This window comes from Mastomys coucha, unplaced genomic scaffold (assembly GCF_008632895.1).
Source record: "Mastomys coucha isolate ucsf_1 unplaced genomic scaffold, UCSF_Mcou_1 pScaffold21, whole genome shotgun sequence".
Classification (NCBI taxonomy): Eukaryota; Metazoa; Chordata; class Mammalia; order Rodentia; family Muridae; genus Mastomys; species Mastomys coucha.
The window spans coordinates 102,098,016-102,125,299 of record NW_022196904.1 but is presented as its reverse complement, the minus strand read 5'-3'; the positions used below and the strand labels follow the sequence as shown (position 1 = coordinate 102,125,299).

Here is a 27,284-nt window from a genome sequence, read left to right as displayed (position 1 = left end):
TCATGGAAAAGGGCTCAACTCTGGCTCCTGCCAAATGACTTATTACAAAAGAAGTCAAGCAAGGCCATCCCAAGGCTAATTATGGACCTATTTTTAGCATGATAGACAGAAGGCTGTAGGTTACTGTCTGATACACCAGGGCTCATAGCATAGGCTTGGAAGTCACTGCCGGGGACCCAACTCCACTCTGCCACTTAGTTATGTGGCTCTAGACAAGCTCTGATCCTGTCTGTGCACTTCCAGTTCCTCCCTAGTGAAATGAGGCTCCTGACAGTATGTACTCAAGTACAAGAACCTGAGGAAGACGCTTAGAACATTGATCGAACAAGGCAAGGGCACAGTTACCACCTCCTTGTTAATATCAGACTGATTGCAAGTCACCCAAAGAATAGCTAGAGGCCTGTACCCATATACAGGCACATATATATATGAAATATGTATATGTATATATATTTTTCCCAAAGGGATCAGAGAGATAGCTCAGCAGTTAAAAGAGCTATCATGGTTTGAATATGCTTGGCCCAGGGAGTGGCAACATTTGAAGGTGTGGCCTTGTTGAAGTAGGTTTGTCACTGTGGGCGTGGGCTTTAAGACCCTCATCCTAGCTGCCTGGAAGTCAGTCTTCTACTAGCAGCCTTCAGCTGAAGATGTAGAACTCTCAGCTCCTCCTGCACCATGCCTGCCTGGATGCTCCCATATCTCCCTGTAAGCCAGTCCCAATTAAATGTTTTCCTTTATAAGAGTTGCCTTGGTCATGGTATCTCTTCACAGCAGTAAGACCCTTAACTAAGGCAAGTACATACCATTTACTGTATTTCAGAGTACCCAAGTTTGGTTCCCAGTCCCCACACTAGGTGACTTGCAGTTACCTCTAACTTCAGTTCCTGAGGTTCCAATACCCTCTTCTGTCTGCTACTGGCATCTGTGTTCGAATGCTCATATCCACACATATGCATATAATTTAAGATAACTCGTTAACAGGATGGTTGGATTGAGACATAAGAATAGAGAAGAAGGGGCATGAGTCTAGGAGCTGTGTTTTCCTGCTTGTGAAGTAGAGCCATGCCAGGCCTACGGATCTTTGTTCTGTGTGGCTACAAGGGGCAAAAGTAGGTCACTGAGAGAATACTGGCAAAACAGATTGGAGGTCAGAAGAAAGAAGAAACTTCTACATGCCAGAGGTGTCCGGAAGAGGGAGGCTAGGTGCCTAAGGCCAGAAGATGGCTCATCATGTGCCACACAGGCAGGCCTGCCTGTACTAGTCCTGGGCCAGAGAAAATGTCCTAGGATGCCCCTTCCACTGAAGCACCTATTGCTTCAATAAACTGCAAGAGCACGGATCCCAAGGGTGTGGCTGGGAGGCCTAAAGAAAGGAGGGTGGGCTTTGGACGGGGACTGGCACGCATAGCCCTCGGGGCTTTCACTTTCTGCAATCACAGCACCAGCTGGTGGTAACAGAGGCAGCCACCCACCAGTGACCAGCCATGGTTCAAAGAGCCAAACACATTTCCTAAATAACCACTGGGGTGCTGGGGCAGCATCAGGGTGAGGCCTGGGCTAGGACATCATTCTGTTGACTTTCTACTTGGGGGACTTAAAGGCAGCGTCATCTACTACTGCCGGACTGATGGTGGAGGGGGCTCAAGTACAAAGCAGAGGGCCAGCCTGCCTCACATGCTCTGATGGGCCCTGGGAGCCAGGACCCTGTCCTCACTTACGGTGTCCTCTCTACAAAGCGTCTTCACCTCCTGCTTTTCACCACTGCTTCACCACACAACCACAGACACACACCCTGGGTCTTACCAGTGGGTACCTTCTGGGCCCACATGCACAATGCAAGCTCCTACGACAGAGAAGAGACCAGGAGCAAGAGAAGGGAGGGAGGGAAACGAACGAGTCCTACTCCAACAGTGGGCATCTCGGGAGCACGGCTGCCTCTGCAAACTATCAAACTAAAAATAAATTTAGAACTAGGAACTATTTGCCAACAAATGTTGTTTGTATTGAAACAATACAATTCAAGAAAAAAATATATTTCCTGAACTCTAGCTCTTGGGCCATTTTCCAAGTATTTCCTGTGTACTTGTTTCTGGTCATTCACATAGTCTCAACTCAGTCACTTGTGAGTGGCTGTGGTGTCAGACACGAAGAGAGAAAAAGAAGGCACAGAAACGACTCTGGGAACACCCAGGTACTCAGTTTGCCATCTGGCAACATCCGGTGACAGTAGGAGAACCTCTGGCTAGGCTGGCTAAAATTCCACTGAGTGAGACTGTACTGAGTAAGCTAGGCTTCTGGATCTGCCCACAGCTGGATCCGCCCAAGCTCTGGCAGGGGCAGTTCAAGTCCTTCCATGTTTCTATCCTTTACTCCATTCGACTGTAACCAAATCCCACAGTTTTGGTTACAACTCCCAACATTTGCCAAGAATCACTCCTTGCCTCACTGTTCTTCTCCTAGCTGACTGCTACCAGCTTCGCTTAGGCCTTTACCTCCTCCTGTGTGGCCTGCTTCTCTCCTCTAAGCCACTAGCCTCCAGCATTGTCCACTGGGGTCTCCAACAGTCACCTCCTGCCAAAAGGTCTCTGGAGAGCCCCTGTCCCTCTCAGTCTCAGGGCTCACTCTGCCCAGGGCAAGAAAGAGACACAGGTTTCACACAATCGGACCCAGAGTGCCTGGTTCTGGCCTGTGTACCAGTTGTTTGTTCTTGCCCTATGAAATTCCCTTAGACACCTCTAGAGTCTCAGGATCCACTGTGCCCATTGACGTCTGTGCCATATGTGCCTCCTCCCCATGCTCAGCAAATGCGCAACACCTGCTACCATGAGGAAACGTTACAGCATCCATAAAGCTTCTCTGCAGGAGGGGACAGATGTCAAGGAACAATTGAATTCACTTTTGTCAGAATTCCCACTCTTGTCATCCCTAGCACACGACTAATTGTGTAAACTGTAATTCATTCTATTTACCCATCATGACTGTTCAACTACTTTATTGTCTATATCTTCTAGGATTGTGACACCCAGAGGTACAAAACCCAAATCAGTTCAATCATTGGTCCTGAGTGTCACATAGAAGGGCACTGTTGGGAGCTTAGAAAGCTTGGAGCCCCTGAGTATCCCTTCTGCCATGACTTACTTTAAGGCTCTGGGCAGCATTGCCCCTGGAACAGTGGTTCTAGTATGGTGTGACTGAACCTGGGGGTCTCTGCAGATCCTCCCGGTTCTAACACACTACAAGACCACAGCCCAAAATGCACAGGGTTCAGGCTTCCTGAGACTATGGAGTAACATTCACCCAGGGCTGGGCTCAGAAGACAACACACCACCAGTGGCTCCTCAGGGTGGCACAGATCTGCTGCTGCGATGAGCCAAACTCCTGAAATGGGTAGTTAGAATATTGGGATCTGTGTGCACGCACAGCTAAGTATAAGGGACAATGAAGAATGATTTTTATCTCCCTCTGAGGACGCAGAAGTACACCACTCTATATTTATCCGTTCTGTCTCCTGATTTAGACCAGAACTTTTTCTGATCAGCCCTCACTTGCCAATACTTTCGCTCTATGTCTAAATGAAGAACTGAAGTCATGTAAGTTCACAGACTCAATGGACAGCTGATTTACCAAGCCCTTCGAGTATGGCTGCAGGCCGATGCTGGCAATCCCATAATTAGATTCTGCATGCTTTGTAGCGATTTTTTTTTTTAATAACTCAGTCTTCCTTCTGGGATGAAGGGAAAGATAGAATTTGTTAAAAATAAATTGAGATTGAGTGGCTTTTCAGCTTTCTGCTGCTTGGTGCTCTAAATATTCTATAAATAAGAGAAGCCCTGCCCTATAGTGCACTGTAAACACCCACAGACACTCAGAGCCAAATTCTTCCAATTATGACCCTGTGCCTGTTGCCAAGCTACTGCAAGGACCTACTTGAAAGGCAGCCATCTAGGCCATTTCCTGATTAAGCTGCCCTGTAGCAAGGAATCCAGGCCTGCTGCTCTGGCCTCACAGCCAGTCCCAAATAACAGTTCTGTGTTCCCGAATTAAGCCTTTTCCTTGTGATAGAATTACAACTCAAAGGTTACTGCAAAACTCACTATGTGCCCAACCATCCTTTGGCCTGGGCTGGGTGTCCGTTTAAGATGGAGGGCTGTCACACGGAGACTTTTAAAGCCAGGCAGCTGAAGTGCAGTCCCAGCGGCGTTTCTAATTGTGTTCAACAAATCAAGGTCAAACAAAAGTAGGTCAGCTGTCAACATGACAGGTGAGTCAGATACTGCCGGCCCTGCTGCATAGCTGCTTCGTGAACAGCAGGGGGCACCACTGCCCAGTGCAGAGGCTCAAATGGTCCTTCCAACAAGTCCTCACCACACCCGACCCCAAGCAGGGCGGCATGGAGCATGGGGTACTGGGTTTACTGATCAGCGGTTCAAACAGCAGCGCTTCCTGGCATTCACCAGACTGCACAGCCCTTAAAGGGCTGCCTGAGAAGCAGTCTGCGAGCGCCATGTGTCACGGAGATTACTTCCAGCTCCTTAGAAACCAGGATGCTCCAAGCAATGTGGAGCAAAATGAGCTCAGGCTAGAATAGAAGCAATCTGCCTCCCAACAGGAGGCTCCCTGCTCACTGGCGGCTCACTTGGGCGTGGACTCAAAGGGCATCATCTGAAGCCAGTGAGAAGCTCTGGGAGCCAGTTCCCACCCCAGAAGAGAAGGATCCACTCTGAATGGCAGCCTCTTAGTGAACTGGTCCCTCTCAAAAGAGAACTGGGGTATGTATGTGGTCTGGCTCCCAAAACTCATAGTGTGGACCAATATAGTTAAAGAGATAGGTTTTTTTAAAGTGGACATCCAGAAATGCTGGGAAGTGGGAGGGGAGGGTGTCACAAGGTACTGAACCTCTTCAGAGGGGCCTCAAACTGACAGTGGCCCTGTCCACCGCTGTCACATGTTGCTGGGTTCTATTATCTATTAACTGTTAACATGTGCATACTAGTGTTTGCTCTTGGCACCTGAGCATTAGGTCAGAGGCACTCTCTCTGCTTTGCTTGGTTTCCTTGGCAGAGCCACGGCAAGAACACTGGCCTTCAGTGAGTACTCTGTACATACCCACAGAGGAAATGAGCATGTGCATAGACCTCTGCAAGGGTCTGGAACAGGAGAGCCACCATGCAATGCTATGAAACTGGTCTTTGTGCACAATGGAATAAAGCAAGGCTCAGGGAGGGTGCCCGTCTGCTGGGGGGGTGGTGGCGCATATTTAGTAAGCAATGGAGATGAATTTCAAAGCCAGGCATGCAATATTCCAACCTTGCTTCTGCCCCACTGCTTTTAGAATCTAGAAGCAGCAAAGAGTAACAACTTTTGAGGGGGAACCCACTCATCAGGAAGAACTTTTCCATCAACCACCTAATTAATATACGGCAGGCTCAGCTCCTGCAACCCAAATCCAAGTCCCATTCCCATCTTCAGAGAGCACTGACAACCACAGCCGGAGCAGGGTGGAGAATTCTGGGCCTTCTCTCTGGCAGTGACAGTCATCATAGCCGTCGCTGTTAGCAACAGCAGGCTACTCCACGGTTCTCTGGAACAGTTCCAAAGAAAGGCCTGCAGGCAAGCCTGTGCCTGGCAGTGGTAAGGTCCTTAGAATTTGCCTTTTCCCAAACCAAGAACCAGACACTTGAATAAATAAGAGGGAGAGAGGGGAACACATTTTTTTTAAAACTGAAATCTCCCAAGTCTTTAAGTTGACAAGTGGCGACTGATGTCGACCTGAATTGAGAACATTAATCTCTGCAGAAGCTAAGTTTATCCCCATTATAATCTATACACCACAACAACACTCCAATCCATCTGATATTTTGGGCCGAGCACCCCCACGCACACCAGGCTGTCTGCTAGTTGCAGGCTCTGCCTTGAATTCATGTGCAAATCAGCAGGTGCATCTCATCAAAACGGCCAGGCTAGCTCTAGTATGTGAATCCATTTCCCAATTATGAGAAATAAATGCAAGTAGCAAATGTCATCAGACAGGTATTTCCAAACACTACCAGGATGGCCTATGGCCCTTAGATACAAGCATCCTTTAGATGCACTAAGCCCTTCACAGTTGCCAAGGAGCAAAAACATGGAGACAGAATACACAGCCTGACCCTGGGTATGGAGGTGCAGCTGGAAGTGGTGGACTTGAGGGCAGTCCCTGATGAAAGAACCAGGCTTGTGGGCATTTTTCTTATTTGGGGGAACATGGGTTTACAAACACCACCAGATTCACAAGGTAATCCTACACACACACACACACACACACACACACACACACACACACACTCCCTGCAAGGATAAGGAGTACCATACTTTCTTCTGTCACTTCTGTGACACCGTAACAACCCTACAACATACATGACCACCCAGGAAGAACCAGCTTCTCACAGCACATGGATTGACAATGATTAGTATGGGAAATTGTACAAACTCCTATGTGAACAATCCGACCATGGAGGACTGTTTAGTCAGTAGCAATACACAATGAAGATGCTACCCAGACTTAGCTTGAGCTCACTCCTATGACAGGGACAAATGGTGCACCCAGAAAAAGAACAGGAATGCCAACATGGGGACCAGAAGGTCCCAGACCAAGATGAACTTGGGAGCAACAGTGTGGGACAGGGAAAAAGGAAGGCAGGACGCTACCTGCATCCTAGCTGTGTAGTGATGTTAATAGGATATTAATGGTGATGATAATAATCGTATCTGCAATGTGCTATTAGTGACTGACAGAGCAATATTTAACTCACAGCAAGCAGTAAGTGTGTGTTATTTCTTTTCTTTCCTTTTGTTTTGTTTTTTGGTGGAGGGAGTGAGGCAGTACCTTGTGTAGCCTAGGCTGGCCTCAAACTGACTCTACAGCCAAAGATGACCCTAAGCTCCTGCTCTTGCTGCCTCCACCTGCCAAGCACTGGAATTACTAGGCATGCAACCACCACACCTGTAAGAGGTTATTTCGTTTAATTTTCACAATAAGTCTATGGACCCCTCTCTATGCTACATCCATTTTCCAGATCTGGAAAGAGAAAGTTGAAGAGAGCATTTCTAAGGGCTACAGTGAGTTGAGGTTCAACCGTAATCCATCTGGTTCTGAGTCCATGCTCTTAAGGATGGCAAGGGCTAGCAGAATGCACATGATCTGATTCACACCACAGCTGGCGCCCTGGAAGCACTCAGATGTAGCTGTTTATGTTATCTCTATGCCCCGGGGAGCAGAAGGAATGGCAGAGGCGAGAGGTGGCCTCTATAGACAGTGGCATTTCACTTCATTGGGCCCGGCATTACAACTGGAGACTTTGGAGCAAGACCTAAGAAACTAGGCTGCAGCCAGACTTAGAGGTGCAGGCCTGTCAGTCCAGCTACTCAGAGGCTAAGACATGAATACTCCGAGTTCAAGACCCATACCACTATTTTTGTTTGTTTGTTTTGTTTTTTTGAGACAGGGTTTCTCTGTGTAGCCCTGACTGTCCTGGAACTCACTCTGTAGACCAGGCTTGTAGACTGAGGACTTGAACTCAGAAATCCGCCTGCCTCTGCCTCCCAAGTGCTGGGATTAAAGGCGTGCGCCACCACCGCCCGGTGACCCACACCGCTATTAAGTGAATTAAATTAAGGGTAAGTCTGGGCTTCCTCAGAGATAAGAGACTTTCATCAGAACTAGAGAAAAAAAAATAGCTCTCATCTATAGAGGTGCTTCCCAGAGTGCCCCTTGGAGTGCTCGGCACAGTGCTACCCAATGCTCTGCCCATGCTCCTCAGAGAGATGCTCAGAGAGCCAATAGCCTTATATAAAAATACATCCACAGTGCACATTTTCACGATGAGAGAAACAGCAGGGAGAGTTAATTACCTGTCTCTCTCCATACCAGCTCATCTCACCACACAATCCCATACAAAATCACAGATCCTCAGAGAGTCTCTGAGTCCTGTCATCTGTACCCTCAGCAAAGACTCAGCATCCATTTCCTGGACCGTTCTACCAGCCTTTGAGGACTTGCTGCCACCTCCCTCCCACAGTCCAGCCCCCACACTGCCACCAGCTGGCTTTCTAAAATAAAAGTGTTGACCAACATAACTCACCTCCTGAAAAATGTCTGCTGGAACCACAATACCGGAACAGACACCATACCGGTATATGCTGATTCAGCCACAGACTCATCACAGCTCATCTTTAAAGCCCCAGAGGAGTGGGAATAAATAAACAAGGGCCCTCCTTGTGGATTTCTATTTTAGAGAAATACAATGCACTCAAGGAGGCAAAGTAGTGATGACTGGTAATGGAAATTAAGGACAGGACAATGGCTGGGAAGACTAAGGGGAGGGAGCAGGTTTTGATTTTGTTTTTTTGTTTTTTGTTTTTTGGTTTTTTTTTTAGTATTTTAAAAGACAGGTGAGAAATTACTTGAATGGAAACCAAAAGAAGACTCAAAACAAGCAAAGCTGCAAAGACTGAGATGAGACACGTTGCCTGGAAGAAGCTCAAACCAGCCAAGCTGCCTGGGAGAAGTTTGGACCAACTGAAAGACCTGGAAAGGATGCTCTCCAACCTGTTGAGCTGTCAGCAGGCTGTGCACTGTGTTCCAGGTTCCCAGCTTTGTGAGCTGTCACCTATGCTGGGGTGGACTTTGGTAATGCAGCTGTATAAAATTCACTGGGTCACCAAGCTGGACTTTAAGGGTGACCGTACTTCGGTCAGCTCTAGGTTCCCAGGAGGAGTTTTGCCACACAATATTCAGCCAGGCACAAATGTGGGAGAATGGCAAGTGAGACCGAGTTGAGTGGAGTGCAAAGGCCAGAGGCAAGAAAGAGGACCAGAGAGGAAGATGCAGAGGCTGTCGAAAAGTCAGCTAAGCAGAGAGAGCCAAGGGGTAAAGCGAAGGGATGACAGGCAAGGGCAAGATGTTTAGTTTCTAATTTCAAGCATGCCAGAGGCCACTGGAGACTGGATACGAAAGGGGCATGAAGACCATGCTTGCCCTTGCCTATCTGAGGAACACTAACAGCAGTAGAACCAGTGTGGCCAGTGTGACTAGCTAAGACAAAGAAGGATTGGGTGAGGGCGGAGAAGGCTGGTACCTTTCAGGTGTACTCTGAAGGAAAATCTCTAAGAATTACTGTCAGGTAAAGTGAAGAAGGGGAAAGGATACAGAATCAACGCTGGCATTTACATTTGGGGCCTGGATAGTTTCGGAGAAGATGAGGAGGACTGCGGAAGAGCAGGGCTGTCTCCCCAGACAGTCTTACCTTTTTAAAGAACAAATTGGGACATCTGCTCACCTGTACTGGTCTGGGATGGCCAGATCGTTGTATAACATGGCTCAGTATAAGTGTGTGAGATGAGGGCCCAGGAGCAAGGTCCAGACTGGCACCAAGACTCAGGGTGGAGTGTGTCTTCCTGTGGACTGTGTGCTTACCATGACGCAGCAACTTGGGAGCTCCGCTACCGACCCCAGACATGTATCCTGTGTTTCACCATTAGGTGGGTCCCTATCCCTGTCCTGAGATCCTTCTGCTTGGGATGTAGCTGGTACATTGGCACTCATCTTTTTAGACTCACTCTAAAGTCATCTGAAAGGTCCTTAGAGCCACCCTGCACCCGTCCTCGAGCCCCTGCAGGACCATGGTAGCAAGCCTCTCCCTCTGGGTCCCATCACCTAACCCTGCAGCCTGAGCACAGAGGACATTTGGATGAATGGAGTCCTCGCTGCAGAGAGGCACAGAACCCACAGGCAGCAGTGACTCGCAGCCCTGCTGCTGTCTGCCCTGGAAAAGGCTGCAGAATGAGGCACTGTGACTGAAGCTCTAATAATGCTCAATGGGGTGGAATGCTTGCTCCCCTCGGGGACTTTCTAGCAACAAAGAGCTTCAAGAAATCCAAACACAGAGCGTCTCAGGGGGTGGCGAAGTGTAATGAACACGGTGCCTAGTGAAGGTGTTTAGGTTCCAGCTGCAGAAGCCCAATGTGCTGGGTTAGTTTTACGTCAACTTGGCACAGGCTAGAGTCACCAGCAAGAAAGGAACCTCTATTGAGAAATGCCTCCAAAAGGTCGGGCTGTAGGCAAGCCTGTAGGGCATTTTCTTAACTAGTGATTGATTGGGGGGGGGGGTGCGGAAGGCCCAGCCCATTGTGGGTGGGGCCATCCCTAAGCTGGTGGTCCTGGGAAACAGAAGAAAGCAGGCTGAGTAAGCCTGGAGGAACAAGTGAGTTAAGTAGCACCCTTCCATGACCTCTGCACCAGTTCCTGGCCTGTTTGAGTTCCTGTCATGACTTCCTTTAATGATGGACTAGGATGTGGAAGTATAAGCCAAAAACCCTTTCCTCCCCAAGTTGCTTTTGGTCATGGTGTTAGCTACCTGGGATACCCAGTATGAGCTCGCGTACTCACGGCAGGGGGCGGGGTGGGGATGGTGGTGGTGGTGGTGCCGGTGTCAAGAGTTCACACCCGTTGCCTACAGCTACCTTAGAAAAAACATGAGTGGGAGAGGAAAGCGTGTCATCATGTATGACTATGAAGCATAACAAACGTTTTTAGATGATTCTGGGCCCATGAAAGGAAGACGGCAGAACAGCAGCCTGCACCAAGCAGGCTGAACAAGAGGCAGCCAAATACAACCCAAGGCATGGATGCTCTGGTGTGGGGGTCAGGGCGGGGGTGGCACTGGGGCAAAGAACCCTGGGTCTGGACTGCAGCCCCCTGTGCATGCCTGCTACATTAACCTTTCTAAGCCTCGGTTTTCTTACTCACAGGGAACAAGGCACAGCCTGTTTGCCAAAGCCGCCTGATGTTCTAGGGACTGCAGGGCAGGTGCATGTGGTTGGCATGCAGCAAAGCAAACATGGGAGGTGGGGATGAGGTGAAGTGGCGGCAGTCTCTTCATTGGTAAGCCACAGTAAGCAGAGACAAGGGGTGGAAAGAGATGGCCATGGGAGAGCACGGGTGCAACCCAAGGACAATACACAGGACCTTTGAGGGCTTACCACAGCCTAAAGAAACTACTCGGGAAAGAGGTGGGGATGGGGGACTGCAAGTCCGAGGCTAGCTCGATGGCATGAGAATTTGTTGAAAATGGTGGGATGGGGCATGCAGCGGGGAGAGGAGAGAGAAAAGAAGATTCCTTAAGAAATTCTAAGTCTTTGTTTTGTGTTTGTGTGTGTATTTTTTTTTTTTTTTGGTTTGTTTTAGGATGGGATGGGAAAGAAAGCATACTGAGAGAAAACAGGAAGAGGAAAGAGATGCATGAACTTTGACTATATCGACATATTGGCAAAGATCAAAGGAAGTTGACATGTGTACACAAAGAACCATGCTGTTTTAATGAACAGCACTGCCTATGAATTATTTGTGGATTTAATCGTCTCTGTCCAATTCCTATTCAACCTTCAATACCCCATTTGCTTGAAAACCTTTTCCCATATACCCCACCCTCCACCTAGACAGTTATTTTCTTGTTCCTGTTGTCCTAGGCAGGGTATAGCTGTGTAGACTGGCTGGCTTGGAACTTGCTACATACGCCAGACTGACTTCAACCTTGTAGTGATTCCTCCTGCCTCTCTTCCCAAAATCTTGGTTTATATCACCGTGCCTGATAGGAAGAAAGAGGAAAAGACAAATCGTTTCTAACTAACATGAGAACTGCAGCTATCAGTGTCAGATTCTGACCTACGTACAGTTTTTTACTTAAACTAGACACACAGCTAGGGGTTTTGATTTTTTTTTCACCATTCACAGTACCTATCTTTCTTCTAGCCCCCAGACTGAAGTCAATACATCTGTCTAGCAGCATGTGAAAGGATGGGCAAAGGCATGGCCGTCTGAGAACAGGACTTCTCAGACTCACGTACCACCAGGGCTCACCGTCAGCAAACCCAGGACTTACTGTAGGGTATTAAATGTTTATCATTTTTAAAAAATCCTCCAATAATAGCAGCAGTCGTGGACATGCTTCTCTATGCCAGGTGCTGTCCAGGCAGTTGGCACCCAGGCTGGCCAATGTGGGTCACACAGCCACCGGGCATGGGGCCAGTAAGGGCCTGTCTGACAAAGCTGCCTCAGACAGAAAAATGAAGATCTTAGAGTCAACATTGTAAAACAGTGCTCAGTCATTTTTGTCAATGCCAAAACAACACACATTTGCTCTGACAATGCTACAGAGGTGGAATTGGCAATTCTAATGTGTTCCTGTGTCACCTCACTCATCTGTCACAGCCTTCACTGTGCTCTGAGGCTTTCTAAGTCTCCACCAGGTATCCCATGGCTACTTCTGGAAACATATGGCTTATGATAGCAGATACTAGAGAGCTGGTGTTTTCTACATGTGAGAGTCACACAAAGGGTACATCTCTTGTCATGGTGCCACCTATAGAATAGGAACAGCCTGATGGCTTGCCTCGAGGCAGGGCACAGCTGACATCCCAAAGCAGCCTGTCTCAAGTGCCCTCTGAAGGAGGCTTGGAGGCCATCTGCACTTTCAGGGCATCTCAGTCTGCAGCCAATAATGGTGCCCAATCCTCGCTATCACCCCTACTCCCTGCCCCCACCGTCCCCTTTCCCTACCTGGTCAGAAGCCATTTCTGTTTTTGTTTTTCTCACTAAATAGCAGTGTGAGTCATTTGGACTCGAGCCACACTGGCCTTAGCAAGCCCTAACAGCCTGGTAAGGTGCCCTGGGGAACCCAGCTTCCTCTGCAGCCCAGCCCTTCACCAGCTGCTTGGGGTTCACACCAAATTTTCATGTCACTGGACTCTGGGAGCAGGGTCCTGATGATCACATAAGCCAGTGGTCATAGAGTGCCAAAGCAGGGAGGAGGGTGCCTTCAGACTGGGCAAGGAGAAAGTATTTCTTTAGCCAAGAGCAATGATATATTATTCAAAGTGGCACATTAGTCCCCTGAGAAGAGGAGGTGTAGTTGAGTGATAAATTATGCAAGGGAAACACACACACAGCAGCAGCAGCAGCAGCAGCAGCACGCACAGCAGCACACACAGCAGCACGCACAGCAGCATGCGCATCTGTACCATGAAGCAGCTGTTCCTAAGGAAGTAACTTCAGTTTCTCCCCTGCTCTTTCTCCAGAACCCTGAGACCACAGACGCTATCCCCAGGGCTACTCCAGGGCTACTCTGGGTCCTGATGATCTCTAGAAGGATAAGGGTGGCAGGCACACAGGTCATTATGACCCACGTGGTCAGTCATCCTTGGGAGTGTATGCAAGTCCACATACCAGCCTCTGTCCTAGGAGGGCCAGTGACTCCTTTCATTATAGAAGAAGGAGAAGAAGAGAAAGAAGAAGAAGAAGAAGAAGAAGAAGAAGAAGAAGAAGAAGAAGAAGAAGAAGAAGAAGAAGAAGAAAAAGAAGAAGAAGAAGAAGAAGAAGAAGAAGAAGAAGAAGAAGAAGAAGAAGAAGAAGAAGAAGAAGAAGAAGAAGAAGGGAGAAGGGAGAAGGGAGAAGGAGAAGGAAGGAGAAAAGAAGGAGAAGGAGAAGAAAAGAAGAAGAAGAAGAAGAAGAAGAAGAAGAAGAAGAAGAAGAAGAAGAAGAAGAAGAAGAAGAAGAAGAAGAAGAAGAAGGAAAAGAAGGAGGAGGAGGAGGAAGAGAAAAAGAAGGAGAACAAGAACAAGAAGAGCAAGGGGACAAAGGGGGATCCAGGTAGACAAGACCACACAAAGGGCCAGACTCCACCAAGCCTCAGCAGATGGCTTCAATGCAGACCCCAGGAAGTAAGGCTTGGACTAATGCCTTAATGGCATAGCAAAAGGAAGTTCCACAGAGCAGAGGGTCTACCAGGCTCTTTCATAGTCAGCACTCAGGCAAGGGGAAGGGAGACTCCAGGGATGAGTGACTGGGCCCTTAGGCTGTCAGTCAGCACAGGGCAGGACACCTACTTATAAATTTGAGGTACTGTTGTCATCCAGGGGCTCACAGGGGTTGCCCAACATGGGAACAAACAGCCACTTGCCACTAGCACACAAATAAATGTGAGATGACGTCTGTGATGAATGCTGGCCAGGAAGAGAAGGATGGGTTGCTGGCACACATGCCTCAGGACACACATTAGCAGCCTGGAACCTGGGACTAGCCTCCCCACTGCCAGAGTCAGTCAGGTCTTGGTGTCCTGTATGGTGTCTTCTGGATAGTCACAAAAGTACCTCGGTTGACATGGTCTGAGACCCTACATGCAGTAGCTTCCTATCAAGCACTTTGGCAGTGCTTGACACACACACAGAGCTGTCAATCAGGGGTGGACAACAATATGTAAAAACCAATAGTTAGAACTAGCCTTCTGAGCTGAGGAGGTGGCTCAGAGCTGGAGAGCTTGCCTAGCATGTGAAGGCCTTAGGCTCAATCCCCAATATCAAAACCAGATTCTATTTCCCCCCAAGAAAGGACCTAGCTTTCTTATCAAGGAAGGCTTTCAACTGTATCTGATGAAATGCAAGGACCTCACAGACATGGGATGGGTAAGGCAGGGGAAAATGCTTTCCATGCAGAGTGGAAGCTATGGAAAGTCCCTGCACAGGGTAGGAAGGAAGGCAGCTGAGAATCCTGTTCAGGCACCTTGGTCAGCAAGACACCTCTGGGCCTAGAACAGCTCTTCTGGGAAGCCTTCCTAGCTTGCTGAGAGCACACAGATAAGAGTTGCATTCTTGGCACAGCATCTCAGTTCTCCACAGAAGACGGAAGCGAAGGAGGCAAGCATGGAGCCTAGGGTCCCCCACAAAAACATATATACACTGATGTGCTCTAAACTCAGCAACTGTGTCAGCTGCTGGATGGAATGCAGACACTTGCCTGACACCTGGGAACCTTGCATGTTCATGTCACTTTTCAGTGCACACTCACTGGGGACATCACAAGACTCTAGATGCAGCAGTATCTACAGCCACAGAGGGTGACTAGGGATCCACACCCACCAGCAAGACCAGAGGAAAGGCTTCCAGACAGGAGTTGGCAAGAGTCAGTGCTGGGCTCATTTAGGATATTTGAGATTCATCCAAGACCGAGCTGGGTGGACTTCATTCCTAAGAATTCCTTGATGGATTATTTTTCATTTTGAATTGCAAGTATTATTCCATCAACAACAAAATGTACATTGAAAGTTAGAGGCAAAGGACATAGGGAATAAATGCTCCCGAAGTCCTAGGATGTTGGGAAACACAACAGTCAGCCACAAACTCCAGCCTGGAACAGTCTGTCCAGCACCTGAAGCTAAGAAGGGGTCTGGCCCAATCAAATCCAACCACCAATGACCTTCCAATTCCAGGTACACCTGATCATATTACAAATCTGTTGTTTAACTGTGCAAACAGACTCTGCTATCCACACTCTTTCAACAAACACTTCCTGAGCCAGGTGCACTGTGCTGGCTGGGAACGAAGAGTGTGTGTGTGTGTGTGTGTGTGTGTGTTCTTCACCCTTAAGAAGCTTAGTTTACTGAGCATTATAGATAAGTCAACAGCTCTCCTGTAAGTGCCTTATGCACCAGAGAGCCATACAATGTATTATGGGAGTCAAGAAGGTCAGCTCCAGGTCCAGGAAGGAAATGAGTGGGTATCTGGTAGAAGAGAAGAAATTAGAACTGAGTCCCTAGGTGGGGAGTAGTGGCCAGCTCATTCCCAGGCCAGAACTCAAGGGAACTGGAAGTAGAGGCCCTTGGTGGGCTGGGCTGAGGTTGGCATTTGTGACAATGTAACAAGTGGCTAAATACCAGGTAATGGGAGACCACAGGCTCTGAAAGAGCTGTAAAGCCCTTTACTCTAAAACCACTGAGGATCCCATGGAGAGGTTTAAGTAGATGAAAGCCATGAGATGTGCAAGTTAGAAATACAGTATTGACAGGAGTGTGAACTAGAATGAGGGAGGAGGAAGATGGATAGAGAACCAATTAATAGGATGTAGAGGGGAAGGGGGTAGATCTCTCCCTTAAATGATGAGTCCTAAACAACAAGGGAAGAGAAGAAAAATAATTGACAAGGGTCAGTGAGGTGGCTCAGCAGGTAAAGGGGACCGCCATACAGACCCGACAATCTGAGTTGAATCCTTAAACCCATGGTGGGAGGAAAGAACAGATTCCTGCAAGTAATCGTCAAACCTCCATACATGTATGCACTCGAACACACACATACACACACACACACACACACACACACACACACACACGGGGGGGGGGTCAGTTAGGGGGAGAGAGAGGAGAGGCTAAATAAAATAAGGAGTTTGCAAATTATCAGAACATGGGAGACACTGGATATGACAGATGAGGAAAAGCACAAGACAAGGATGAATCAAGAAGAGGAGAAGGAGGTAGGCTAGGGGCACTTGGGGGAGGAGGACACTGTTGGGAGACTTGGTAAAGTCTGCCTGTGAGGCAGGTTTACAGGTCTGTGGAACAAGAGTGCAGAGGAGCTCATCCAGAGAACAGCAGGGAGATGAAGAGGGGACAAGCAGAACCTGACACTACAGACGGGGAAGGGCAGAAGACAAGCAGGCTGAGGAGGATGAGGAGAGCCTGGGAGAGTAAGCCTGTGGGATGACCCAGGCCCAGAACACTGAGCAGAACCAGAGAGACCTCAGGAGGGCGCCCTTGACTGAGGGAGCCAGGGTGATACAGTCCTAAGCAAGAGACCAAGAGGAAGTGTGGAGAGCTCGGCTGACAAACATACACCCCCTCCCAGAGCTTCCGTAGGTTTCCCCACAGGCTCCCACTTTGCTTGTAGGAGAAGCTTTCTCTGACCACCCTACCTGACCCATCGGCCCTCATTCTCTACTCTACCTCATTTTACAATTTACCATGAGCATTTCCAGTGTTCTAGACCTGTTGTTGTCTGCCTTGTCATGACACAGACCACCTCTCCACCGCCCCTCTGCCGCCCTCCCCCCTCCCCCCGTCCTGTGTCACCTATAACTATAGTACTGAGAGCAGGGTCTGTCACTGTGTCTCTGGTGGTTTGCATGAGAATGGACCCCATAAGCTCATATATTTAAAAACATGGTTCCCAGTTGCCCAGTTGGTGGGACTGTTTGGGAAGGATTAGGAGGTGTGGCTTTGATGGAGGAGGTCCGTCACTCAGGGTGGGCTTTGAGGTTTCAAAAGCCAGTGCTATTCCCAGTTAGCTCGCTCGGCCTGGTGGTCATGTCTCAAGGCCTAAGTTCTCAGCTACTGCCCCAGTGCATTACCTGCTACCATGCTCCCTGCCATGATGGTTAGGGACTTTAACCCTCTGAAAGGTAAGCCCTAAATTAAACACTTCCTTTTACAAGTCTCCAATAACAAAGTCAGTACTCAGTATCACCTGACTCCCTGGAAACAGCAAATAATTAGTGATCCCATGACACACTTTACACCTGACTATGCTAAATGCTGGGGACATGGTGGGAAAACAAAACTTTGTAGCTTGATGCTGGAGATGAGCAGAGACTAACACCTTCAAGCATTGGCCAAAAAAAAAAAAAAATCGAGGCAGGACTTCATTCCATTCTCATGCCTCTTGTGGCAGTTCCTGTCTAAGCCCAGAGCCACCACCTTCTCCAACTGAAGGACCATCTTCCTGGGAAGCTATTAACACTTGAGGTTTGATTGTCATTTCTTTCGGATTTTCAAATGCCATCATGCCATCGTTTCTCACCCTTTTCACAGGTTCCTGAGAAGTGGGAACACCTGTCCCCTGCTCTCCAGTGTTAATCTGACTCCATCTATATCTTTGTAAGTGGGAGAAGAAATCCCAGACTTAGATAAAGAAAGCAAACAGCACAAGGGTCATGCAGAACTGGGTTCCAATCCCTTGTTACTTTGGACAGGCTATTAAATGTCTTAGTGGCTGGGCTTCCTTATAGCTGAAACTAACTCTCCCAGAAGAGTTCATGTAAAATTAAAATGGGATGATGCACTCAGAGGACTCAGTACTCTACTTGATACAAGATGAGGGCTCAGTCAACAGTGGCTCTAGAGACAACCCACTGCTTCTGCTGTTCAATCTCTAACTGCTACATTCACACAAACCGAGCCAAAAGGTGAAAAGTCCTTAGATTTCCAACCACAGAGCATACGTCAAGATGCACTGAACACAAACCAATCAGCGACCTCAGGAATAATATCACATCCCACGCACTTATTCAGACTCCCCCACCGTAAGTCTGACTTCAATTTTGGCTATTCTATTTCTCTCCTTCATTTTATGCAAACACAACTATTTCCTCCCCAGCAGATCACATCTCGTCTCACAGCAAGACTCCAAACCCAAGCTGGATTCCACGGTGCAAGTTGTGGCAGAGTTGGGAACACCACACCTCAAAGCTAGCCTAAGAACACTGTCAGAAGCCCAGTGTGCACACAAATGCCAACATACTCAGCTCCAAGAAAGGCAAGGAGGACTGGTCACGACATGCTTGGCCTGCCCCGAAGCTACAGGATAGGCTCCTCTGGCCCTATCTTCTGTTTCAGCTATAAGAAAACCCTTTTCCTTGGCCTCTGGGTGTCTCTTCCCTTCTGCCTCCTACCCCAAGTTATGCATGTTTTCTAAAACTTAGCTCTTCACTTACTTGAAACTCCTGTGTGGGGCTGGAGAGATGGCTTGGCTGTTAAAGGCTAAGGCTCACAATCCAAACTAAGATGCCTATTCTATATCTTCAGACAAAACTAGGCTTCAGTCCTGTATCACCAACTGTAAACTGGACATTTCCTATGGATGAGCCAATGTCATTTAATTCATCTGAAAACAGTATTAGACAAGTAGATGAAAGTCAGTGTTGAGGACCTGTCAAACATGCATGAAGGTCGGGGTTCAGTCCTCAACATGGCAATCAATCAACTGGTAGCAACATTAACTCTCTCTTTCCAGCTCCAGTGCCTATACTCCTGATGATGATACTGCCTAGAAACACCAAATTTCAACTTTCATCTTTGACTCCGATCTTTAGAGTCAAGACTGCACATCAGATGTGCAGGATATCTGATGTGTGAGCCCTCTGAAAGGGTCATTCAACCTCTCAAAGTGATTGTAACACATAGGTTTAGAATGACTGATCTACACCAATCATACAAACCTAGAGCAAGATTTCACTATCCTTTCTGCCTCTCATACAGACTTCTCTGGGACTCAGGCTTCATAACATCCACTGAGCACCTGCAATAATAACAACCTTGCTCTTCATCCCAAACACAACCTTAACCGCATCATTTGGTAAAAAGGCATCAAACAAACTTACCAATGAAGGCCTGGGGTTCCACATTTGAAACCTTAAGTTTGGTTCCAAAAGCATCCACTGCAGCCAACACCTCCTGAAATAAAGGAAATAAAAGTTTATCTTTAGAAGACAGAATGTTACATGTCGTCTTCCAACTGGCAGTATGCATTAGGTTTTGACCAACCATTCTCCTAGGACGTCAGCTCCGCTTCTGTCTAGAAAACCCCAGCATACTCTGCAAACTGGCCTAGAGGTCTTCCTGACATCCCAGGTACCCGTCCTCTCAGCTTCCATGGAACACTTGTGACATGTCTGTGGTAACACACGACACACTGATATGACAGGATTTCTTACTTATTTGGGAATGGGGGGTGGTTCTAGACTACAGGGTTTTAGAGAGATTTGTGGAATTCACCCACCCCTTGAATTTGCTGTCTAGAATACCACATGCATTTAGATGGTTCTCAGTAAATGTGGAAAGTGGATGGGAAAAAACACCCATTCAGTTCATTACTACCTGTGTGGGTTCTTAAAAAAAAAAAAAAACGAAACTCGGTTTTCACCAAAGGAATGCACGTCCCAGTCCCACTGCTTTGAATAGGGAACAGTTTGCCAGAGGGATTAATGAGATTAATCTAAAGGCACACCTTGGCAATGGCACGCCCCTGGGCAGAAACCTTCAGAGGCTCCCAGAAGCAAAGCCAGGATGCCAGGCCTGTACCAACTGGCCCAGCCTCACATGGCAGCCTCAGCTCACCTGGATTCCTCAAATGGACCCTACTTGTCCAGAGAGACAAGACAGACTGTGAATTCCCAAACACAGAGCCCCACCGCCACCACCCCCAGCATCCCCTCCTGTTGAATGTCTTCTTCCACTGCCTAGATCACCTACTGATACTATCTATTACAACACTGTAGCCCATGCCAGTTTCATAACACCCTCTTAAGTGTGACTCTTCCTTAGGTTGTGGCAAAATACATACAAAATAAAGTTCATAATCTCAGCCATTTGGCAATACAGAGCTTGGCAGTGCTCACTGTGTTCCCGTGCACAGCCACTGCCACCATCCACCTCCGGAATGCTTTTTATCTGTAGTGTGGAAGCTGTAGCTCAGTCCCTGGGACCAGTAAGTCTCAGTAAAGCATGGATGTATGAATGAATGAATGAATGAATGAATGAATGAATGAATGAATGAATACACTGCTGAATTCTACTATGGTACTATATTCACATATTTTCTGGATTAATTTCAACCCATCTTAAATGTCTGTCTCTGTCTCTCTCTTTTACGCGTGCGCGCTCGCGCGCGCACACACACACACACACACACACACACACACCCTTGGGGCAGGAACTCAAGCCTATCTATAAGTTAAGACCTAGCTAAACACATGACAGTGATTTGTCCTTCAAGCTACTAGACCCATGGTCACGTCCCAATCACCCTTGTAGGAACCCGCCTCAGGTAATCACTGCTTTAGCTGGCCACTCTCCTGCTGCAGCTAGAAAGCCTTCTTGGTTTTCCATTCACCTCACTGGCTCCTTCTCTTTGTTTCTTTTTCCTTATCTTCTATCAGAGGCCTCGGGGCCTACTTCTCTTCCTCTCTCTCTGCTATCACTCCCTGGTGGACTATCTAGTCTGATTTAATATCACCTCCATACCTGATGCTCACCCAGATGTTTTTCTCCCAGCCTTGGCCTCTCCTTTGACCCACAGTCAATTGCTTGGGTCAAGTCAGAGGCACGTGCACATTGTTCTTTGTTGACTAGTGGGGGTCTCAAGATCAGCACATCTAACATGGACTCCATCTTCCCCAGACTTGCTCCTGGCAGTGTTAGCGCTGCAGTGGAAGGCAACTTGTCCAGCTGCATTCTCAGGCCTGACCTTTCCCTCCACATCCGACGTTCACCCAAACTTGTTCTCACATCCACATATTATTAGCATGGCCATTTCTCATCGCCTCCTCGGCTGTCACCGTTCTAGACTGTTAAAACCGCTTCCTAATGGGGTCCTTACTTCTAACCGCAGGGCCGTTCACACCTCTGGCCATAGCTGATTCTCATTAGAGGAAGAAGTGTATTACTACATGAGTCATATCAGGTCACTTTGATTGAATCCTTCAAGCAAAGGATGCTGGAGGGACAGGGATTTCTAAATCTACAGGCTCCGGGGCAGGTGGCAGAGCAAGCAGTGTTTCTAGGCCAATACCCCCATCCCCCACCAATCTATCATCCCTTTCTTGCCTGGCAGTCCTGATGCTCTCATACTCCCTGCCTTCTTGAAGAAAGGGAACATTTTGAAGGGAGTGAGAGACAGCCAGTGTCCCTTTCCAGCCATGGTACCAATAAGAAGTCAGCAAAGGAGACAGAAGACAACCAGGTTACCCCTGCCTCATGACATAGAGCAGCCGACACCACTATGATGAACAAATTAACAACAACAACGGAGCAGTGTGTGCACTATGGAGAGGTGGAGCTGGAGATGTGATGGCAGTGGCAGTGAGAAAGACGGGTGAGGTGAACGCATTGTCATTGCCCAGTAGGGTCAGTGGATGGTGTGCAGCCTGGAGCTTATGCAGATGCAGACTCAGTCCCCTGACCATGCTGCCCAGCCGTGGATGGGTGGCCCCAGCTCTGGACAATGACTGAGGCAGGAGAAGGGCTCACTTTTTAGAGTGGACCTCCTTGAAGGCTTTGGTTTGTGACACCACTAGAGGCCATGCTGATCTTTCTTGTCCATTCTACAGCCCCAGGCTTCAATAAAGGTGAGGATGTTTGCAGTCTGTGCTGCTGGCTGAGTCCCCTAGGTGATATCCTGGGTCTTTGTTGTCTAGGAGAGCTGGAGAGTTTGCTGATGTGAATTGAGGACATGTTGGGGTCTGTGCAGCCACTGTGGGCCGTGAGTGGGTTGGTGGTCCTGAGAAGGCCAGGGGATGTGTTGATGTCTGAGGCCCATGTTACCATCAAAACCCATGCAGATGTCCATGGTCTGGGCTGCTGCATGAAACCATGTTGATGTCCCTGGATGAGGGAGAGCTGGCCCAGTTCTTCTCTGGCTGCCACAAAGCTCTCCTCAGTTGAGGGCTTCTGGTGTGGGTATAGGAAAAACAAAACTCACCCTCCCTTGGAGGGCTGGCCACTAGGAATTTGACCATGCTCCAGGGAGTATATAGACAACACAAAATGGACTTGTTTCTTCTTCTCCTCCTGCTCCTCCTCCTCCTTCTTTTCTACCTCCTCTTCCTCTCCCTCTTCCTCCTTCTCCTCCTGTTCTTTCTTTCTCTTTCTTCTTTTATCTTTCTTTTTGGGGAGAAGTGGACATAGGAGGACTCAGAGTTGAGCATGATGGGGTGCATGATAATTCCCAAATAATAATAATAATAATAATAATAATAATAATAATAATAATAATAATAATGAAATATACTTTGTCCAGAAATTCTTTTGGATAATTTTTAAAGTAAATTAAACAAATATTCATTCACTAAGTAATTATTATATTCTTGCTATGAAAAACACTGCTCTCTGAAAATTCATAATCTTGTTGAACAAGCAAGAGAAAAATAAAAAACAAAGCAATGAAGAAAAACAAAATGTTATTGTTAAAAAAAAAGTCACAGCCTCAAGAAGCAGGAGATATGTGCGGTCTGTCCGCACTTACAGACCTCCAGCTAACAAGCTCAGCTTCCAGAGCATGAATCCTTACTCCCCTGATCCCCAGGGGATGCAAACCCTTCTGAAGTCGCTCTGCTTTTAGCCTCTGGCTAGTCCCTAAGTCTTGTTTACTTATTTGTATGCCCACATCCATCTTCTCTTTCAACTTCCGGCACCATAACTAGAGGTAAAACTCAACTGTGATTCCCTCAGGAGCCATAGCTAGGGTCCCAGCAGCCATCCTTGGAGCCCCTCCAGTAGCCTCCTAAGCACCCCAGCCAGCTCTACACACAGGCTCCCAATCACTACTCCATGCAGGATCTGGGCTAGTGCTGGCAAAAACCAAAACAAAGAATCTCTGCACTATTGTAGTCTACAGTCTTCAGAACCTGTTAGAGGTAACCATGCTGGACTCACTTCATTTGCCCCAGGAGCAGGTCTTCTAAAGCAGGGATAGGAACATGTCCCTCCCTGGCCTCTTAGTGACTGGCCTAAAGGAGAGGCATACCTTCCAAACTAAGCCAATCAGAGCCTTGTTCTGATGGCCAGATGCAGAGAAAGGAACCCCCCCACACACACACACACTCAAGTTGTAAACTGAGGTTGCCAGCGGCTGTGCCCTAGGAGAAGGGCAGCTTATCCCCGGTGCCAACACAGCAACAGGGAACAGGAGCCAGATTGGGCTGTGGCAACGTCCACCCCCATTCAGAGTTCATCTTCTTTGAGGACCTCCCACACCCCTCTTCCTGATTATGGACCCAGGAAGTTCCTACCTACACCTGTGCTAGAAGTGGGATTTTTGTCTCCCTCCCCTTTTCTTCCTTTGCTGTACCCCTTAGGTCACGAACAGTTCCTAGAATGTTGTACTTAATCATTTATTAAGTAAATGAAATGAGTATATCGGCTCCAGGGCAGAAAGACTGGTGAAGCCCAGCTCTTCCGTTTCCTAGCTATGTGATCTCAGACAAGGTTGTTTAGCCTTGGGTGGCAGTTTAAATAGGTATAGCCCCCACAGACTCACAAGTTTGAATGCTTGGCCCACAGGGAACGGTACTGTTAGGAGGTGTGGCCTTGCTAGAGGAAGGATGTCACTGTGGGGGCAGCCTTTGAGATCTCCTATGCTCAAGCTCCACCCAGTGTGGCACACAGTCTCCTTTCTGCCTTTGAGTCAGGATGTAGAACCCTCAGCTCCTTCTCCGGCACCATGTCAACCTGCATGCCACCATGCTTGCCACCATGCTTGCTCCCCACCATGATCCTCACCATGCTTGCTCCTCACCATGTTCCCTACCGTGCTCCCCACCATGCTCCCCACTAAGTTCACTCCCCACCATGCTCCCCACCATGCTCCCCACCGTGCTTCCCACCATGCTCCCCACCACACTCCTCATCATGTTGACAATGGTCTGAAACTGTAAGGCAGCCACAATTAAATGTTTTCCTTTATAAGAGTGGCCTTGGTCATGGTGTCTCTTCATAGCAAGTAAACCCCTAAGACACCGTGTGTGCACATGTGTTTGCATGTTTGTGTATGCAAGAGCCCAAATATGTTCAAGTGCATGTTTACACACATGTTTATGGAAGTGAGAGAATGACAATCTTGGTGGTTGTTCTGTTTCTCACACATCTTGTCTCATGAGGCAGGATCAACTTACCAATTATGCTAAATTGGCCAGCCCACCAGCCTCAAGGAGCTGCCTGACCCCAACTCTGCAGCACTAAGATCAGAGCTGTAAGCCACTGTGACTGCCTTTCTACATGGGATCTGTGTTTCTAACTCAGCTCTTCAAGCACTTTACCGCCTGAGCCATTTCCCTGGCCTTCTCTCTTCTTTAATGACTCAATTTGTCTGCAAAAGAAGAGACGCCACGGTACCTACTCAGAGGGTTTGGGAATGACTAAGATGAGTAGAAATCTGTTCCCTGGAAACAGCTCAGGTGCCCCAAATGCTAACTGCTCTTGTTATCAACTCCAGGCCAGAGGCCCAGTGTGAGCTTCAGACACTCATAGGTCATTTGGAGGGTGGCATAAGAAAGGAAAGAGCTGACTGGGTATTTACAAGCACAAACTCTCCTGGGAGCAATAAGCCAGCATTTAGTGAGATCTGAGAGTTACCTAGGGCTCTCAGTAAATTGCCAGAGGTCAGAGACCCAAGACAAGCAGTGGCAGAGAGGCATGCGTGGCTGCTGGAAAGTATTGTCACAGACAGCACCAGCCAGGCAATGAGAGATGCTCTGTGCCTTTCGAGAGCTGATTTTCACAGCAAAGCTTAGAGAGAAAGAGAGAGAGAGAGAGAGAGAGAGAGAGAGAGAGAGAGAGAGAGAGAGAAGCTTCTTACATCGTCTGGACAAGGTAATAAGGCTATAAAAATGGAACCACACAGAACCCACATGGGCCCAATTTTCAAGGAAAAACAGTGATTGCCACAGCATTTGGGGTGGGGAAGGAGTCACACTTGGGTCTCAGCACAAAAACAGCTCTCAAGTGAACGTAATGAGGCTGCAGAAAAGCTCCTGGGTCTGCCAAATGAGCAGGGCTGGCTCTCATCTGTCCCCCTCGTTCTATTCCCTGCTCTCTACAGATATCAGGATGGGACAGTGCAGCCCAGTGGCTCTTCTCCAAAAGTGCACAGTACAGAAGAGACCCTGCTGACCATCCCCCCACCCACCCACCCAGAGGCCTTCTTCTCCCTTCTGTCCAGACTATGGTTGACTCTCCTCTTGCATCATCCCTAAACCTCTCAGCATAGAGAGAGTGTCTGACTCCTTCCAGCTTTTGTACCCACTTCCCCCACCTCCACCTCCAACCCCAAATCAGAGCAGGGCAGCTTAGCGGTTAGCAACACAGAGCGTCGAGGTGATGGGCAGGGTCTCCTCTGATATAACTGTGTGGTTCTGGATAGTTAACTCATTGCTACAAGTCTTAGCGTCCTCCTTTGTGAAATGGAGATGCAGACATGGCTCATTTGAGACCCTGCATGGATTAAATGAACCAGTTCATTTAAAGCTTTACAATCCTGCCTAGAACCAGCTGCACCCAAAGAGTCACCCTAAAGTGCAAGCTGGGAACACCGGGACACATGCCCAATATTTCAACGAAACTTCAACACAGCTCTTGTCCTTATGCCTTCTTCTCTACCTGGGCCTTTTATATCTGCTCACCCTGCACTTTAGCCTGCCCTACAAAGTGTTGACAAAAGTCAGCCACTTTCACAAACCTTCCTTGACTCTGCTCAAGTGACAGAATCTCTCCTTTCCTAAGAGGTGGGCCCATCTGTTAAGCTCTTAGATAAGCATCAGCTTTAAGTCTGCTGTGTAAGTCCCACTCCCAGGTCACAAGCTTTTCAGAAACAAAGGGTTCTGGGATCGCTCTCCGCCCCCCCCCCGACCCCCAGTGTTTACGCCCTGTAGCCTCAGACATATGCAGACTTAGTAAACATTTGCTGGATTAAAATGACACATGATGCTAGAGCCAGGGTCCACATAAACAGAGACAGGAACAAGTGGCTGAGGGTGTGCAGCATGTTTGAGGCCAAACTCAGTACTGAAAAAAAAAATCTTAACAAACTCAGCAATGCAGCAGATGTTGGACTCACCAGCACCCCAAAAGCCAGTGCTAACCTCAGGCTTAACCCAGTACTGGGGACCAAGTCACAGTGCCCGCTTGTTGCTTTCACCCAGGTCACTTCCTGATGGCTTACAGAAAACCTAGGTCAAAGCCTTTTGTGCATGTGCATGGCCGTCCACCACACACTCACCTGGGGCAGTCTTTCCTTCCCTCTGAAATGCTATGTGCAGCTGCAATCCCAGCACTGGGGATGCTGATACAGGAAGATCACAAGGCCAACAAGACCCTATCTCCAAAAAGAATTCTCCATTTACTTCTTTGTCTTGGGGCATTTCTTACAGCATCCTTAAGGGAATCCGGGTTTTAGTTCATGATTATTTTAATCAAAGCATCAGGTGTTGGGAGACAAATGTTCTCGATTTTCACAGGCTGAGGGCTCCTTAAGAGGATTTATTGATTCACCTCCCTACATAGGCAAATAAATTATGGCCACCTTTTGCTTATACCTCCTTTCTCATTAGTTACCCGGCTTCTTCACTCATGAAAAATACAACAAAGGCTGTCTCCAGCATGAAGTACATTTTTAATACGTTATCACAGCATTCTTTTTGGAAAAAGAAAATCTGACTCTCTGTCGACTCTTGGGCTGTTGCCATTAGCTAGATAAATGCCGACTTAATGAAATGATTCTGTAATACACAGAGATGGCTTAATGCAGCATTAGCTGAAAGAGCAAAAATGAGAAGCAATCTAAAACCTGCTCTATTACACGCTCCCAGCTCACGGAAGACATTCCCTGGACGGACAGAACAGTATGCAGCCATCTTTAACAAGCATGGGGGGGGG

The 27,284-nt window shown here is 48.0% G+C and overlaps 1 protein-coding gene across 4 annotated transcripts in view; it reads right to left on the bottom strand.

Annotated features, from left to right (window-relative positions):
* The window catches only part of Arntl (aryl hydrocarbon receptor nuclear translocator like), a 100,397-nt gene that overhangs the window by 54,493 nt on the left and 18,620 nt on the right, over window positions 1-27,284 (bottom strand). For all 4 annotated transcript variants that reach the window (XM_031387929.1, XM_031387930.1, XM_031387927.1 and 1 more), the window contains exon 2: window positions 19,238-19,310. The gene's annotated coding sequence lies outside the window, so the exon portion shown is untranslated. The remainder of the gene's footprint in view (window positions 1-19,237; window positions 19,311-27,284) is intronic.